Source organism: Eumetopias jubatus, unplaced genomic scaffold, assembly GCF_037043125.1.
Source record: "Eumetopias jubatus isolate StellerSeaLion01/CBP00866 unplaced genomic scaffold, mEumJub1_p1.0 scaffold_1, whole genome shotgun sequence".
NCBI lineage: Eukaryota > Metazoa > Chordata > Mammalia > Carnivora > Otariidae > Eumetopias > Eumetopias jubatus.
In genome coordinates, this window is record NW_028274807.1 from 111,234,560 (window position 1) to 111,251,658 (window position 17,099).

Genomic DNA, 17,099 nt, shown 5'->3' on the forward strand with positions numbered 1-17,099 from the left:
TTGCAGTATAACACAAAATGAAAATACCCAAACTGTGAGTAGCTTGATGAATGTTGACACAGTGAATGCACCCATGTAACCAACACATGAACGCATGTAACTGTTTCTGGGGTGCACAGCAGAACTCACCACCTCCCCAAAAGCCTCCCTCATGCCCCCTTCTAGTCACTGTGCTCCATTTCAGGTGGAGTCATTATCCTGACTTCTGAAGCGTAGAGGCTTCCCCGCCCCTGGTTTTGAAGTTTATGTAAATGTTGTATTTATAAAATAGATGGTCTGTTATAAAATATTTATTAAAACGATTGTATGTGTTTTTCATTTTTGTTTTTGTCTAGCTTCTCTCATCCTTATGTGCAGAGCAGCATTATTCATTATACCTCAGGAGGGGCCAACAACACAAATGCCATGCAAAATAGAATGGTTAAATACGTTGTGGTAGAATACTATGCAAAACAATCTTCTGGTGGACATGCACATCCCTTTCTGTCCTAGAAAATGGATTGTTGGGTTGTATGGTAGGCATATGTTTAGCATTACTAGATGATTGCCAAACAGTTCCAAAATGGCAATACCAATTTTAGGCTGTCACCAGTAACGTACGTTTAAGGGTTCCTTCCACCTGTTTCTCATTCTTGCCAACACTTGATATTCTCAGCTTTAAAAGGCCAGGCCATTGAAGGTAATCGGTTGAAGCTCCTCTTTTACCTATATCGATAAGGCCTATATATATGTTTATCCTTTTTGTATAAACCCTACAGAAGCATATAGATAATACTTGTCTTTTTTATTATCCTGATGATACGTTCACTTAAAGAAATCCAGGACAATTTTGGTCATTTGGATGGGTGGGTAGTGGTATCTCATTGTGGTTTTAATTTTCATTTCACTTATTGACCAGTCATTTGGAGACCCTGTCTCGTGAAATGCTTGTTCAACTCTTCTGCTTATTTTTCTCTTGAGTTGTGTGCTTTTTGTATTGACCTGTAGGAGTTCTTTACATCTTTGAATGAGTCCTTTGTCAGATTTGTAGTACAAATATCTTCTCCCACTCTATGGCTTGCCTCTTAATGTCTTAATGATGACTTTTCATGGGATGGAAGTTCTTAGTTTTAATATAGTCCACCTTATCAATATTTTTTTATGGTTAGTGCTTTCTGTGTCCTGCTTCAGAAATCTTGGCCTATTTTGAGGTCGTGAAGACATTCTCTTATGTTTTTTCTAAAAGTTATATATCTTACCTTCCACATTTAGGTTTATGATATATCTAAAGTTGATTTTTACATAGTTTGTGGCAGATGATCAAGATTTTTTCACATATGTGTCTGATTGACCCGGTATCATTTATTTAAAATACTTCTCCCCACACAACCTGACTTTTACACAAGTCTATGATAGTCCACCATATGGATATAGATGTACCATTTAACTAGTTGAGAAAGCATTTTAATGGAGTATTTTCTTGTATATGTTCTTCCTTAACATTAGGCTCGAGTGACTTCCCAAAAAGGAAAAATTACTGCAATGAGTGCTGAAGCACTTTTTTCTATAAAGAATAAATACTGAGATGCTAAAAACAGCCACATGTATTAAAATATGATAAAAATTCTTAGTTATAATTTTGAATTGACTGTTACAAGACAAACAAAAGGTAGACTTGAAAAAGTGAATTTTGACTGAAGGCTTGTATAAAGTGATAATTCAGAGAGGTTTAGGTTTATTCTAGCTAACAATGATATTGTTCTTATTGTATTAGCTATACATTAATCAGCTGAATAATTAAGCTACTGTTTCATATTTTGACAACCAGTTTGGAAGTGTAACAAATTATTTGTTATTTATCAGGGGAAACTTGGTTTGAGAATACATTATATTATGAACATTTTGGTTATTACACTATTAGCATTCATTTCCTCAGTAACTTCTTTTGAGGTCTCCACTTTATTTGACATGACTCATAACTGTAAAGTTTTTAGAAAAATGGAAACTTGTGAAGAGTTATTTGACAAAGATGGCTATAATTAAAATTTAGGAAGTGGGTTTTATATATGCTGATGATATATACGTGAAATTTATGATTGAAATTTAACATTTCCATATGGTCAGAACAACCATTTTGCATAGTTTATTAGAATAAACTCAATCAGGAAACATAATGCCAATTTTCCAATGGACATTAAATATATTATAATATAAAATGGTATTGGAGGAACTTGTTATTAATCTTACTTTTAGTTACTGAGAGAGTGTCAGTGGTATTAATTAGTCTTTGGCATGGGTTTTTTCCCCCTCTGTTAACTATATTATTAAGTCTTATGTATTTGATTTTTAAAAATTAATCTTAAAGTGTGCTTAATAGTTCAGCCATTTAAAATGGTTGCAGTCAAAATAAGTTTGATTTGTAATAAGTAAACTTAATTTTTTTGCACTAGCTTGAGCAAAAACTATTAATTTTAATTTAGAAAATCCGACTAATCTGCAGTGCATAAAAATGCATTTGAATTGGATTTTAACCTTTAGTAATAGACTTCTTGTTTTTCATAGAACTTACACTAGTTTATATTCACATATACTTATCATTACATGCATTAACGATTTTTAATTCTGTTGAAATTATTGTTATTATTATTTTTAAAGATTTTATTTATTTATTTGACAGAGAGAGACACAGCAAGAGAGGGAACACAAGCAGGGAGAGTGGGAGAGGGAGAAGCAGGCTCTCCGTTGAGCAGGGAGCCCAATGCGGGGCTCGATCCCAGGACCCTGGGATCATGACCTGAGCCAAAGGCAGATGCTTAATGACTGGGCCACCCAGTTCTGTTGAAATTATTTTAAGGTGAATAAATTGGTGAAATTAGATTTATTGACTCTTGCACTCTTTACTTTTATACCTGCAAACCGAACTATTGTATCTTTTCAAAAATCCCACCTCCATATTTATTAAATGCTTCTACTGAACAAAATGGAATTGGAAGCTAGAAATTACAACAGCAAGGCTTGTGGGTTATGGAGAGTGATATAGACGAGAGCTTCCTGAAGTACTCATTCTCGGGACTTAGGCATTGCTGTGTTCAAACAAAGCAAAACAAAATAAAACACATACAATGGTCAAATTAATTTGGGAAATCAAAATTAACCAGGTTTTCAAAATGCTGAATTATTCAAAGCCTTTAATATGCTACAGTATATTATGAGTGCCCAAGTGGTTGGGGGGTAAGGGATGGGAGAGCAGTGTGAGAGGAGCAGTATTTCCCAGACTTGAGGGTGACTCTGGGGTCTAGGGTGGCATTTCTGGGACATTCTTCAGGAAATCTTGGTTTATAGAAACCTCCTTCACTCACCAGTTCATCCCAGCTCCTGACTGCTCCCTCCGACCCCCAAAGTTCCCAAGTCGAAAGTGGACCTGATTATTTTGGCGCTTTGCTCTGCCTTACATTCCTGAACTGAAAAGTGAGTATGATCCCGGTTCCTATACAGCAGGTGCTTGAATCTCCTTTACAGCCTTGGACTAGATCCCAACCAATCCCTTCCTTCTTTCAAAAGCATTCTGAGCTCTTACTTTTCCCTCAGCCTGGAACAATCTTGCCCTTGATATTCCCGGGCATGACTGGCCTCTCATCAGTTTATTACTCAAATGCCGTGATTAGGCCACTTTGTTGTCCTTCCCCTCCCTTAGCACTTTTTAGCATATTATGCCATTTTATTATCTTCACAGCTCTTGTCCCTATCTAAAAATATTTATTTTTGCACTTAACTTTGTTAATTGTCTGACTTACCCCCACCGGACCATGAGCTCTGAGACATCAGGGACTTTATCTCTCTTGTTCTTTGTATTCCCAATTCCTACAAGTGTGCCTGACACATAATGGGCCCTGGGAAGGGTCTGGGCTCTGTGATCAAGGAATGCACATTCCTTGTGCGGGAGAGAGATACAAACACAGAATCCCATATGTTACCGGCTGTGCTTGAAGTTTATGTAGGCTGCTATGGGACCTCCAAGGAGGAACGCTGCCCTTGGGCAGAAGTGGTGGGATGGGCAAAGGGTGTCATAGAAGACTCCTCATAGGCAACCTCTGAATTGAATCTTGAAGGCCAAGTTGGACATATAATATTTGTGGCCAAGGATACAGCCCATGCAAAGGGCTGAGGGTGAGTTAGATGACTCGGATCTGTACAAGTGGTTCAGGCAGGGTGGTTGGCAGAGCAGTGGACCTGAGGATGGCAAGGCTGGTGGCAAGAGATGGGGACAGGGCCAAAAGGCTGTGCTAAGGAGCTAGGACTTTATCCTGAATCTGATGGGGAGTAGGAAAATTGGAAGGATTATAATCATGTCGAAATTAATATTTCATTTCTGGCAGCTGCAGGGATGATAGATAGGAGAACATGAGACTATAGGTGGGAAAGCCAATTTGAAGCCTTTGAAACAGAATTTATGTTTGAGAGAACTGCGGCATACTTTGCCCTTTCTTTCCTTTGTTCACAGTTGTTGCTTTGGTGGAAAACATTTTTTCTTCCATCTCCACATGCTCTGGTGCTACCTGTTGTTTGAGGCCCAGCTTGAATGAATGAATATGGTCACTGTGGGCCAAAGAGAACCAAATATATAACCCTGGATCTGTTTCTGAGGGTATGTGGCAGAAGATTATCCTGACCATTCATGAATTCATTTCGGGCATTTGGGACTATATTGAACATTTCGATGTCTTGTTTCCTACATGCTAGACACTATGTAGAATGCTATATTTACAAGGATTATCTACTTAATCCTCGCAACCACCTGTACACTGGATATTATGATTAGCTTTACATTATGGATTAACCAACTGAAGCACAGTTTTGTAAAAAAAATTGCTCAAAGTCACACCATCATTAGTAAAGATTAAAGATAGAATCTTGGTGGATTGGCACTAGAACCATAATAACAGCATTATCTTATAAAGAGCATTAGACTAAAAGTTAACAGGGCTGGATTCTAGTTAATAATTAATAATGACCATATATCCAGCTTCATAATCCACTAAGATAGGTGTCATCATCCCCATTTTCATAATAAGAATACCATGGATTAGAGGGTTTTAATTAATTGTACAAGGCCACATAACTTTGGATTTGAATCCACGTATATATGATTACAAAGTTAATGATTTCAATCACTTGGAAATGCTCTTCCTGGTAGCTCTGGTCCTGATTCATTTGAATGGTCTATGACATTAGATTCTGAGCTCCCGGCACTATCATCTGTAAAATGGCAGGATTGGACTCGATGGCATCAAGGATCCTTCTGCTCTATGATCTATGATCTAAAAGTATCCCGGAGCCCCCACTGATTTCTTCCCCTATTACTCATCTTCACTGCTTTGGGTTGGATTTACTCTTTTGAACAATGAGAGAAGTATGGAGAAAAGGATGACCTGGATAGGTAGCTTGCAAGGTGAGCATGGGGTCAAGGGCAGAGGGCTGGCTCCCAGCCAACTGGAAATTAAAAAAGGAATTGAGGTGGCAACAAACCCGAAGCCAAGCTCCACACAGCCAAAGTATTGGAGGAGAACACTGGCGAGATGATGAGGGAGTTTCAAGGTCACTCAGAGGCCCTGTGAGAATCCTGAGGGAATAAAGGGTATGCTAGCAATGAGTGCTTGTGGCAGGTGTGGTGTGTGGCTAGGGCTGAGAATGGAATTCAGTGAAGAAAAACCAGGACTTAGCGGATAGTTTGTTGAGACAACATTGTGTTGAGAATAAAGGAAGAGAAAAGCAGGTCAGTTGGGTGACACCTGATCAAGGCAGCTTGTCCAAAACGGAAAGATCACATGCCATCTGGGGACATTTCCTAGGAAATGTGTTCGTAGAAAACCCAAGCTTTAGTAGATAAATCGTTAGGAAAGCTTTCAGGGGAAGAGATGCGGGTCATGTTTACAGGGCTAATTAGCTCATATAGAGTTGGGGCTTTGAGGTACACAACAATTTCCCTTCTTAGAGTTTTTATGTCACAGAAACAAAAGCAAAAGAGGTGAGAAAGGGTGAGGTTATAAGAGAGTGAAGAAAAAAAGGCATAATGGCCACATGATAAAGAAAGTAGGAAAATAGAAACCTTTGTTGTGCAATCAGTGTGTAACAACTGCAATAGATCATTAGGAAGGAAGGCCCTGTTCCCAAGTCTCTCAGGCCCCCCTACCATTGCTTAACTCTCTGTGTCTGAAATACGGAGGCAAAGTTATAACGAGAACAAATTGTCAGAGACCCAGAAACATTCTTGTACTGGAATGCTTTTTTGCAATATACATGTGATGAGAGTCAGTTCTTTCTAGAAGGATAAACCTAGTCGCATTTTCCCAACTGGGGCCTGATAATTAGAGATATCCATTTCATTATCCTTCTGTCTCATTTTCTCCATGTCGAATAAGGTTCGTTTAAGTAAAGCGTGATTCACATAGGTTAGAGAGACCGATTGCAAAGCCATTGATGTAAGAAATAAAGATTGGAGATATTGTGACGTGTAGAAGAAGTGATAGAAACATATCATTTTCATTTCTAGGGTCCCGAACGATATGACGTGAAGTTCTGAAAATGTGACCTGTGACAGTGACATAAGCAACTGCCTTGTATGTCACAACCAGGAGGAGTCTGTGACGATGAAGACAGGAAGAAAGAGATTGTGTTAGGGTGAATGATGATATGATGTAAGATAGTTCTCCAGAGGTGAGTGAGTCAGTAAGAAGGTAGAGACTTGAGACTCCACAGGTGTTAAAGTGTTTGGGAAACTATGGAGCCTTCCTTAAGCAAAGTAACACACATAACATGGTGCCTGATACTCAGTAGGTCTTCCTGTTTCTCCCTTTTGCTACTCCTAACTGGTGAACATGGGAAGAGAGAACGTGGGCTTATTTTTCCAACACTTTCACTGGACTAAAACCAGGTTTAGGTGAAGATACTACAGGGAAGTGAACTGGTGTCCATAGAAACAGGACATATCCTTTCAGGAATGGAGCAAGTAAATTAGCATGTACTATTTCTTGAACACCTATTTTGTTCCAGGAGTTTTATTATGCATCGGTGACTTCATTCTATGCTCACGACAATCCAGTCTTGATCTTGAAAATGAGGAACCAGAGAATCAAAAGTGTAAAAATATGCCCAAAGTCACATAGCTGCTAATGAGGCAAAAGTTGAGGATTGTCTCTAACCCCAATTGCATGCTTTCTGAAACTAGCTGACCTTTGCAATCATCATCAAGGTCATTAAAGGGCAACTGGGATACAAGAGGTAGATGGTGCAGGAAGATGACCTGGCTGATGTGCTTTAGGGATGATGTAGAGACAGCTCTTGTTCTCACCCCTACGTGCAGTTAAATAGAACAATAGTAATATTCTCTTTCTTCTTGCAAAGATAATACAAGTTATTCAAACCAATGGACAAGTAAAAGAAGAAAAAAAAGTCACCCAAATTCTGCTACCCAGAGGTAAGCAGGGTTAACATTTTTATTATATCTCTCTAATTTTTTTCTGTGCTTATATATTTAAAAATACTATGTTTATCCAAATACATGTACTAAAAAATGATCAAAATGTACATATTTGATTTACAAACTAATTTTCACTCATTCAAACAGATGGCATGTGAAAGAAGTTTTTCTACCTTAAAATTATTATTATTATTTTTAAAGATTTTATTTATTTATTTGACAGAGAGAGACACAGCGAGAGAGGGAACACAAGCAGGGGGAGTGGGAGAGGGAGAAGCAGGCCTCCCACCGAGCAGGGAGCCCGATGCGGGGCTCGATGCGGGGCTCAATCCCAGGACCCTGGAATCATGACCTGAGCCAAAGGCAGACACTTAACGAGTGAGCCACCCAGGCGGCCCCTACCTTAAAATTATTAAGACTGGGTATTAGAACAACATTTTGACAAACAAATCCATTTGCATTAATGGAAGTGTTACAATATTTATTAAAGTTATTGAGAGTGCCAGAGAAGTAAAACTGAGTGTTAATGCTATTGATGTCTACTAAAATAACATTTATTATGTGATGCATAATAACTTGATCTCGCACAAATTTGATGTCTATTTAATTAATAATTAATTAATATTAATATCAAAGTACTGAAAAGGCTAGGTACAAAGTCTAACTGTATTTCCTTTGAAACCGGAATTTTTATATCCCCCCAGTCAGTAACAAAATCACCAGAGTAACTTCTTTTCTGACATTATGAGACCTCAAATTATGTTATCACATTAGTTTGGCTGAAAGAAAAAATATTTGGAGAACACCAAGTGACTAGTCATCTTCTCCTCTAGGGTATTCTAAGTTCTATCCTTGGATCAAATAAGGTGTTTAGGCTATCACATATTTTTACATCTTGAAACCCTTTACTGACATTAATGAGGATCCCTAGAAGAAACACTTATGTGAAATACGCTCCCACATTTGCTATAGAAATGCTATTGAGGACAGTGTCTATCATACCACTTGATTGCCCCTACTATTAAACTCCTTCAGAGAATTTGTTTTAGATTTCAGTGCCAGGAAATCATGTCTTACTGGTAGTCTGATATATAATTCTTCCTTCATCATAGTAACAGCAATTTGAATAATTGTGACTCCGAAACTTTCCATCACCAACCAGGAAGCTTAGAGCCAAATTTGATGCCAAATCATATAAATTATGTTAACGATGTTACCATGTTGGCATTTTCCTTTTTCATAGTATTGTTTTCTATCTCCGCTTTATTACCCTCATTATTATATTTGTATGTAAATGGCAATTCTTCCTTATTTTCTCTCTTAACTTAGAAAGCTAAAGCAGATATCTTTATGTTAAAGGAATGTAATATTATAAATACTGTGTTTTACCACCTTACCCATTTATTTCGTTCATTTTATTTTGCCATGTGTGTGTAATCTCAGAGGATTTTTCTCTTGATCCTGGGAATTTAGAAAGTTCATCAGGATGTAGCTAGGTGTGACTCTCTTTGCAATAACCCTACCTTGCTATTAGTGAACTCTTGCCCTGAAGACTAAAATCTCTCTTCAGCTTAGAGAAATTTTCCTTTTTTATTTCTTTGATGATTGTTTCCCCTTCATCTGATCTGTCCTCTCACGAAGCTAACTTTGTCTTGCAATTAAAACACTTGTAAGATGGCCAACTCATCCTGGTTTGCCTGGGACTTTGCCAGGTTTAGTTCAAACCAGGACGGTCGGTTACCTTACACTTAGCTAAGTTATTGTGTCCCCAAAGATAGTGGTTTTTATAGTGACAGGGGAGCTTTTAATTTTTAAATTTGAATCCACTGTGGACTGATCTTTTGAAAATACTATACAAATAAATACGACAAAAGTGAAATTAAAAAATACAAGTCCAATTAAAAAAGTTATTTTTAGATTCAAAAGACCTACACTCACTCTGTCAAAATATTCCAAAGGTTTTAAATGCTTTCTCTCTGTTTCTGTAGGTAGCTTGTAAGATCTGGTGTCACCTTGTGGACCACACTTTGAGTAGCCCTGCTCCAGGATTTCTCTAATCTGCTCTGATAATCCCTTCCATCTCCTCCACTCCACATTCTGTTCTCTCCAGCCTGTGCTAAATGCCTCTTTTGTGTTAAAATACTCCATTACCGTTAAGCTGTGCGCTTCTTAAGGGAGACAGTTGAAATCCTATTTTTCTATGCCCAGCACCCACCACACTGCCCGACAGGAAGTTTGTTCGGCTGCTGTATTCATTCTTTATTGAGATTGTAAGAAAGTTACAAAGTTCTAGTTATGATTTTGGGGGGAGGATGAGATTGTGGGGGCTTTCCTTGTACTTTTCAGTATTTCCTAAATTTTCTCTAACACGCATGTATTACTTTTGAAACGGGAAAATTAAAGCATTATTTTAACAACTGATATTATGGAATAAGTGATATCCACCTCATGGTTTGCAGTCAGTAAAAAGTCCCCTTTCATAGTGTAGCTGAACTGTAGGACAGAGGCCAACTTGTGGAAGAAAGAAAAACAATGCTAAATAATCCCTGTCTTCACTGAGAAACAGGATCCTATTCTCATGCTATTTGGATTTGGAGAATCATCAAGAGAATGGAATGACTAATTGGAGGCTACAGTCCAGAAAATATTGTACAAATTTTCCCTTAAAAATAGAAGATAGAAAGTGTTTCCTTTTCACACTGTGTCCCTTTTCAAGTGGCCTGTAATGTTATGAAGTTCAATAACCACTTCATTGGCATGATTCAGACGCTGGAATAACTGGATGTGATCATTTAAACTGTGAGTGATGGGGCCCTGACTTCCCTAAGTAGACAATAGTGCTATTGGAACTGGCAGTTAATCAGTTTAAAAGTGACTTATCGGTAACGTACAATATGACTAATTTAGCAGCTAAGCAGTTTCATTGTGATCTTGGTGTCAGTGGAATTCCTGTCACCTATCCAACAGTTAAGTCATATTGCATAATTGTTGGGTGACATCACTGGGCTGCAAGATTATTGGCTGAAGAAATGAAAAAAAAAAAAAAAGAAAAAAGGTTTCCTGGAGTGTCAGCCTTTCCGGCATCTGAACGGACGACTTGCACTGTGACTGCAGTGCAGCCGGCGAGCGAAGTAAAAATGCGAATTGAAGTGGCTGGCTTTTGGTGTGTCATTGAAAACCCCAGGCTGTAGCACCCGGGAAGATTCTCCAACATGCCTAATTATGAGGTCTCTTCCCTTTATGTGGGACTTCACAGTGCCAGTCATTAAGGTAGGGGGTGAGGGCGCCGAGACAATGGCACTGTCTTGTAATGAGGGCATTTAATTTTTCTGAGAACTTTACAGTCTCCTCTGTGGAGAGAACAGTTTTAAAAATGCAGCTCACCATCTGCTATACACATAGACACTGAAAAGACGGTCAGCTGGGACCCGGTTGAAAACCTTTTATGGTTAAAAGCCTGGTTTATTTCCAAGGGAACTGGTAGTTCAGGTTAATCACCACAGAATACATAAACTTAAAGTTTATTTAATTTTACAAAATATCAAGCTTTAAAATGACCCACAGAAATGCATAAAAACTGGAGCTATGGCTGATGGGAATTTATACCACTAATGGCTAACATTTATTGTTTACCGTGCATCAGCTTTGTGCATACGAATTTATTTCATCTTATGAAGTAGCTGCTATTATTATCCCCAGTTTACAGATGAGGGAATGGAGACCCTGGGATCATACAACTGGTAAAGAGTAGAACAAGGGTCTGAACCAAGGTAGTTCAGCACTAGAACACATAGTCTTTCTTTTTTTTCCTTTCTTTTCTTCCTTACTTCTTTCCTTCCTTCCTTCCTCCCTCCCTCCCTTCCATTCTTTCACAGAGAGAGAGAGAGAAAGAGAACAAGCAGGGGGAGGGGCAGAGGCAGAGGGAGAAGCAGGCTTCCCACCGAGCAGGGAGCCTGATGCGGGACTCGAACCCAAGACTCTGGGATCACGACCTGAGCTGAAGGCAGAAGCTTAACTGACTGAGCCACCCAGGCACCCCTAGAACACACAGTCTTAACCTTTGCCCTCCACTGCATCTTTTTAAATCAAAACAACAACAACTACTATTTCCACCTGCTGAATCCCTTTCATGTGACAGTCCCTGTCCTATAACCATCGTATCCTCTCATCAACTCTGTGAGATACAGGCTGCCCTGTTATTACCTGACTGATAGATTAGGAAAGTGAATCACAGAAAATAACTTACACAGACAGTAGGTAATGAAAAAAAGACTCAAACCCAGACAGTCCAGATCCAGACTCCATGCTTTTTAACCACCCTGCAAAGCTGCTTTTCATAGTTACTATTTATTGAGTATCTATTAATGTGTAATCCTTACGACAATCCTGTGATACTTGTGATCTACAATAATACCTGCACTGTAGGAATTATTAACCCCAATTTATAGATGAGAAAACTGAGGCTATAAACCATTGGGTAACCTGCCAGCTTCTAAGTAGTGAGCAGAGCCAGAATTCTTTCAAGTCCATCAGACTCTACCATCCCACACCACCATCTGCAATTCTGATGCAGGGAGGTGAACATATGTCAGGTAAAGGGCTGGGATCTCAGGAGTCACTGAGTGTGAGGAGTAATATCTTGGTCTGGGCATCCCCAAAGGATGGGGCCTGCTTAAAGAGATGTCAGAAAGGTCCTGAGAGTCAGCAGTGCTCTGATGAAGAGGCATCCTGCCTTGAAAGCACTCTCTCCACTTGTGAATTCTGGGTGTTCTCCTGAATGTGGTCAGCCTCCCCTCTCTCCCTTAAATTCCATTTCTCTTTTCCTTCTCCTCGATATTTCCACAACTGCACTTCCCTGCCCTCCTTTGGTCAGTACAGAACCTCGCACATGCTCAGTTCTCTTGCCTTGTAAGGGTTCCTTCCCCACCCCCAAGCCTCTTTTCCTTTTGTAGCACGTATTCAGTTCTTTGGAATGTGGCCACCCATAAGCATGATACACATTTTCAAAAGGCTTTAGAAATGAATGTGATTAGCGAACTTAATATTGTTAAAGGGGAAATGCATCAACAGGGCACATGTGTAACCTATTACTTTTACGGTATCGGTGTCCTGCCTTCAAGGGTGTAATAATTTAAAAAAGCTGAAATCACAACAAAAAGCAAGCACAAACCAAAAAACAAACAGAAGATTGAAAAATAGCTTGAATATTACAAAAGTATTTACCTTCGAGTTTTCAAGAGTAAAGAGTTATTTTTAAATGTTATTCTAGTAAAGGAAATCAAATGTATCTATTTGTTCATTTAAGAATATTTAGTGTGTAAAAATGAACGAATATTTATTTTGGGGAAGTAGAGATTAAAATATGTATGACACACCCTAATATACCTAAGTCCTTCAAGAACAAACAAATGCTGCAAGAGGGAAAAAAATTGTTAAATAGGGTCGGTCCAATAAGGAAGTGAACTCTCTGGAGGGAATGATCAGGGGAACTTCTTGAAGGAGCAGACACTTGGCTAGAACTAGAAGAACTGGTAGAATTAGGACAGGTTGATCTTAAACATTAAGGAAAGGACGGTCCATCCAGGGGACTAGTGTGAGACAGAAAGACAAGATGAAGGTATAAGGCTGTGAATCCTTCTCAAAAGTACACAGCTATTAAGTAATATGAGAATCTTCAATAAAAATCTGCAGGGATGGCCAGTTATTTGTTCTGCTTTTATACCAAAGATTAATACGTAATGGGAAAGTGTGTCTCATCCCAAAATTAGGAAAGGGAAAATCTTAACATTTTGTTGTGCTATGAGCTGGCCATCCCCTGCACACATGAATCTCCCTTTAGGGAAGATAGTAGAAGACTCAGCATTCTCAACAGCATCCAGCATCCAGCTCATCTAAACCTCTCAGTGGACAGGGAGTCTACTGCTGGGTCATCTGATCTTCTTAGTGACCTCAGGTCATTCACCCTGATCTGAGATCATATTCCTGAAAAACGATAAGGTCCTTCAATTCGGAGAGTGAGTGAATAATGAATGCATTGGGAACCTCTCTCAAGTGATTTTTGTGGTCTTAGTGTCTGGGGTTGACTTTATTATAGCTGAGACTGCCTTAAGGTAAATAAGTTTGTTTTGGTTCTTTAATCACTAAGTGCTTTGGGATATGGTCCAGAGGTGGTTCATTCATTCATTCATTCATTCATTCATTCATCCATCCATTTAGACATTGAATAAGTGCCTACTGTGTTTGTCAGCCTCTGAGATGGCGCCCAGGGATTCCTGCCTCCTGGTATGCATGCTCTATATAGTGCCCTTACACATTTACCAGGGTAACTATGTGTGACCGTCAACAAAAGTGATGGTATGTCACTTCTGAGGTAGATTACTGAAAAAAAAATTGTGACTTCTGCCTGACTTTTTCTCTTGGATCACTTGCTCTGGAGGAAGCCAGCTGCCATGTCATGAGGACAGTTTAGTGACCTATGAAGAGGCCCATGTGGTGAAACTGAGGCCCTCTGCCAATAGCTGGACCAGAACTGAGGCCTTTTGTCAAGAGTTATGTGAGTAAGCCATCCTGGAAGCAGATTCAACAGCTCTCGTCAAGCCTTTGGATGACTGTAGCCCTACCTGACACCTTGATCTAAGCCTTAGGAGACCCTGAGACAGAACCTATTCTTCCAAGCTGCTTCTTGGGCTTCTGAGCCTCAGAAATTGTACTAGATGATACATGTTTATTGCTTTAAGTTGCTTTAATTTTAAGTCACTTTGATTTTTTTTTCACATTGCAATAAACAACTAATATATCTACCATTTATTTGTTACTGTGACTGGTGCTGGCAATGAATAGAGCTTGATCCGACCCTCTAGAAGCTAACAGTACCCAGAAAAGCAACAACTGATATATAAGCACCTACGTACAACAGAGTACAACAGACACTATAAGGGAGATCCCTTACAAAATGCCATAGGAGGCAGGAGATAACAATTAACTCCATTTGGAGAGAAAAGGGTCCCCAAAAAGACAGAAAAATAGACATTTGGAAATTAATTTCCAAGAAAAATCAGGACTTTTCAAGTGAAGAAGAGGGAATAGCAAATGCAAAGATCCAGAAATGAGAAACCATTGCATGTCTTAGGGAATGTGTTCTATATAGTTACAGCCAAGGATTGACATAAGGATTCCTTGCTAGGGAAGATGGATTTCTTCTAAGATATGAGAAGCCCTTGATTGACAGGGTTTAAGCAGAAGATTGACATGATCAGATATATGTTTTAGACAGACAACTATTGTGAGTTTCACCAGAAAGGCCTAATAGGACTAGAAGCGGGAAGAAATAGAGGTCATATAGAAAACTCTTGCGGTTCTTCTCAGCAGCTACTCCTGTTAGAGACTAGTGAGCTTCTGATGTGACTGTATCACTCATATTTTTTTATTAATCCTTTAATTAAGATATATATTTTTATAAGGGCACCTGGGTGGTTCAGTTGGTTAAGCATCTGCCTTTGGCTCAGGTCATGGTCCCAGAGTCCTGGGATGGAGCCCTACATCGAGCTGTCTGCTCAGCGGGGAGCCTGCTTCTCCCTCTGCCTCTGTCCCTCCCCCTGCTTGTACTCTCTCTCTCTCTGTGTCAAATAAATAAATAAATAAAATCTTTAAAAAAAAGTGTTCCCAATACTCATTTTAAAAAAGATATATATTTTTATAATAATTTTTATTTTTTGTTTACATTTGAAATTTGGATTACCAAAAGTTTACAAAACTAGTACAAGGAATTCCTATATACTGTTCACCCAGCTTCCCCAAATGTTAACATCTTACATAACTACAGTACAATTATTAAAATCAGGACATTAACATAGCACTTTAAACTAGTCTACTAAACTTATTCAAATTTCACCAGTTGTCTGATTAATATGCTTTTTTCTAGTCCAAGATCACATTTTGTTCTTTTTGTCTCCTTAATCTCCTTGAATCTTGAACAATTTCTCAACCCGTCTTTGTCTTTCATGACCTTGATACTACTGAAGAGTACTACCCAGTTATTTTGTAGAATGTTCATCAACTTGGGTTTAGTTTATCTGATATTTCCCCATGATTAAATTTAAGTTATGCATTTTTGGCAAGAATGCTACAGAAATGATCTTATGTGTCCTCAGTGCATCATATTGGAAGTAACATGATATGTCTCATTATTGTGATGTTAATTTTGATAACTTGGTCAAGGTCGTGTTTACTAAGTTATTACGATTCCCTTTGTAATTAGTAAGTATCTTATAAGAAGATACTTTAAGACTATGCACACTTTCTGTTTTTTTTTTTAATCAAACTTTTGCCCAGGAATTTTAATATCCATTAATGCCTGAAATAATGATTACTTTGGTGCTTGCCAGACGGTGACAGTCAAGAGATTTTGAATGGTGTTGTGTGGTCATTTTAAAGCATGTACACAAGTTCTTTGACACTCCGTTGTTCAAGACAGGAAGCCTAATTCTCCTCTCCTTTATTTTAGGCTACCTTCAGTGCCTCTCTTCTAATGCACAGAATGTCAGAAGTGACTTCAAAGACCAGGTCAGAAAGGGCATTGTGATTTCCTCTCTGCCCCTCTATTAGATCCCTCACTTTGGGAGAAGTCGGCTGCCATGCATGAAGACACTGGAGCAGCCCTATGGAGGCTAGCATTAACTTGCAGGGTGTGAGTGAGCTACCTTAGAAGTGAATCCTCTGGCCCTGGTAAACACCTTGACTGCAACCTTATAAGAACCCCTGAGCCAGAACCACCCAACCAAGGCACTCCTGGATTCCTGACCTACACTAATGAGTGTGAAAGATAATAAATATTTATGGTTTTAAGCCACTAGTTTTTGGTATAATTTGCTCCACAGCAATAGATAATGAATTCATGCTGGTAAGTAGAAACGAAATCATGAGAAAAATGTTAAGGAAGAGCAAATGGTAGGAAAGAAAGTGTACCCAAAAGAGGGGAAGTAGGAATGCATGTTAAAATAATAATGAGATCCTACTTCTCACCCGATAAGCTAAAATTAAGAAGTCTGATAGTACCAGGTATAAAGTATTCTCAGGGGTGCCTGGGTGGCTCAGTTGTTAAGTGTCTGCCTTCGGCTCAGGTCATGATCCCAGGGTCCTGGGATCGAGCCCCGCATTGGGCTCCTTACTCAGCAGGGAGCCTGCTTCTCTTTCTCCCGCTCCCCCTGCTTGTGTTCCTGCTCTCGCTGTCTCTCTCTCTCTGTCAAATAAATAAATAAAGTCTTTAAAAAAAATAAAAAATAAACCTGTAAAAAAAAAGGAATTCTCAAACACTGCTGGTCAGATTGTAAATTGTTGGTCATTTCAGAAAGCAGTTTGACATTATCTAATAAAGGTGAAGATACACATACCACCAGATAAGTTATCAGAATCCTACTCCTAGACACACATGCAACAGAAATAGGTACACATGGACGTCAAGAGACACGTACATGAAATGTTCATGGCAGTATTACTCGTAATATCCTGAAACTGGAAACAAACCAAGTATCCATCAACGGTAGAATGTGTAAGCGAAATGTGGAACATTCATTCACTTGAGTGCTGTATATAAATAAAAATTAACCAACTGCAGCTACAAGCAATAATGTGGATGAATCTTTTT

General features: G+C 38.8%; 1 long non-coding RNA gene across 1 annotated transcript; it reads left to right on the forward strand.

The window, feature by feature from the left end:
* The first annotated feature begins 6,540 nt into the window (after nucleotides 1-6,540).
* On the forward strand, nucleotides 6,541-16,483 carry LOC114208977 (uncharacterized). The gene is made up of 3 exons (XR_003609206.1): nucleotides 6,541-6,693; nucleotides 7,381-7,453; nucleotides 15,960-16,483. It is a non-coding gene; the product is annotated as an uncharacterized LOC114208977 (long non-coding RNA).
* The last annotated feature ends 616 nt before the right edge of the window (nucleotides 16,484-17,099 follow it).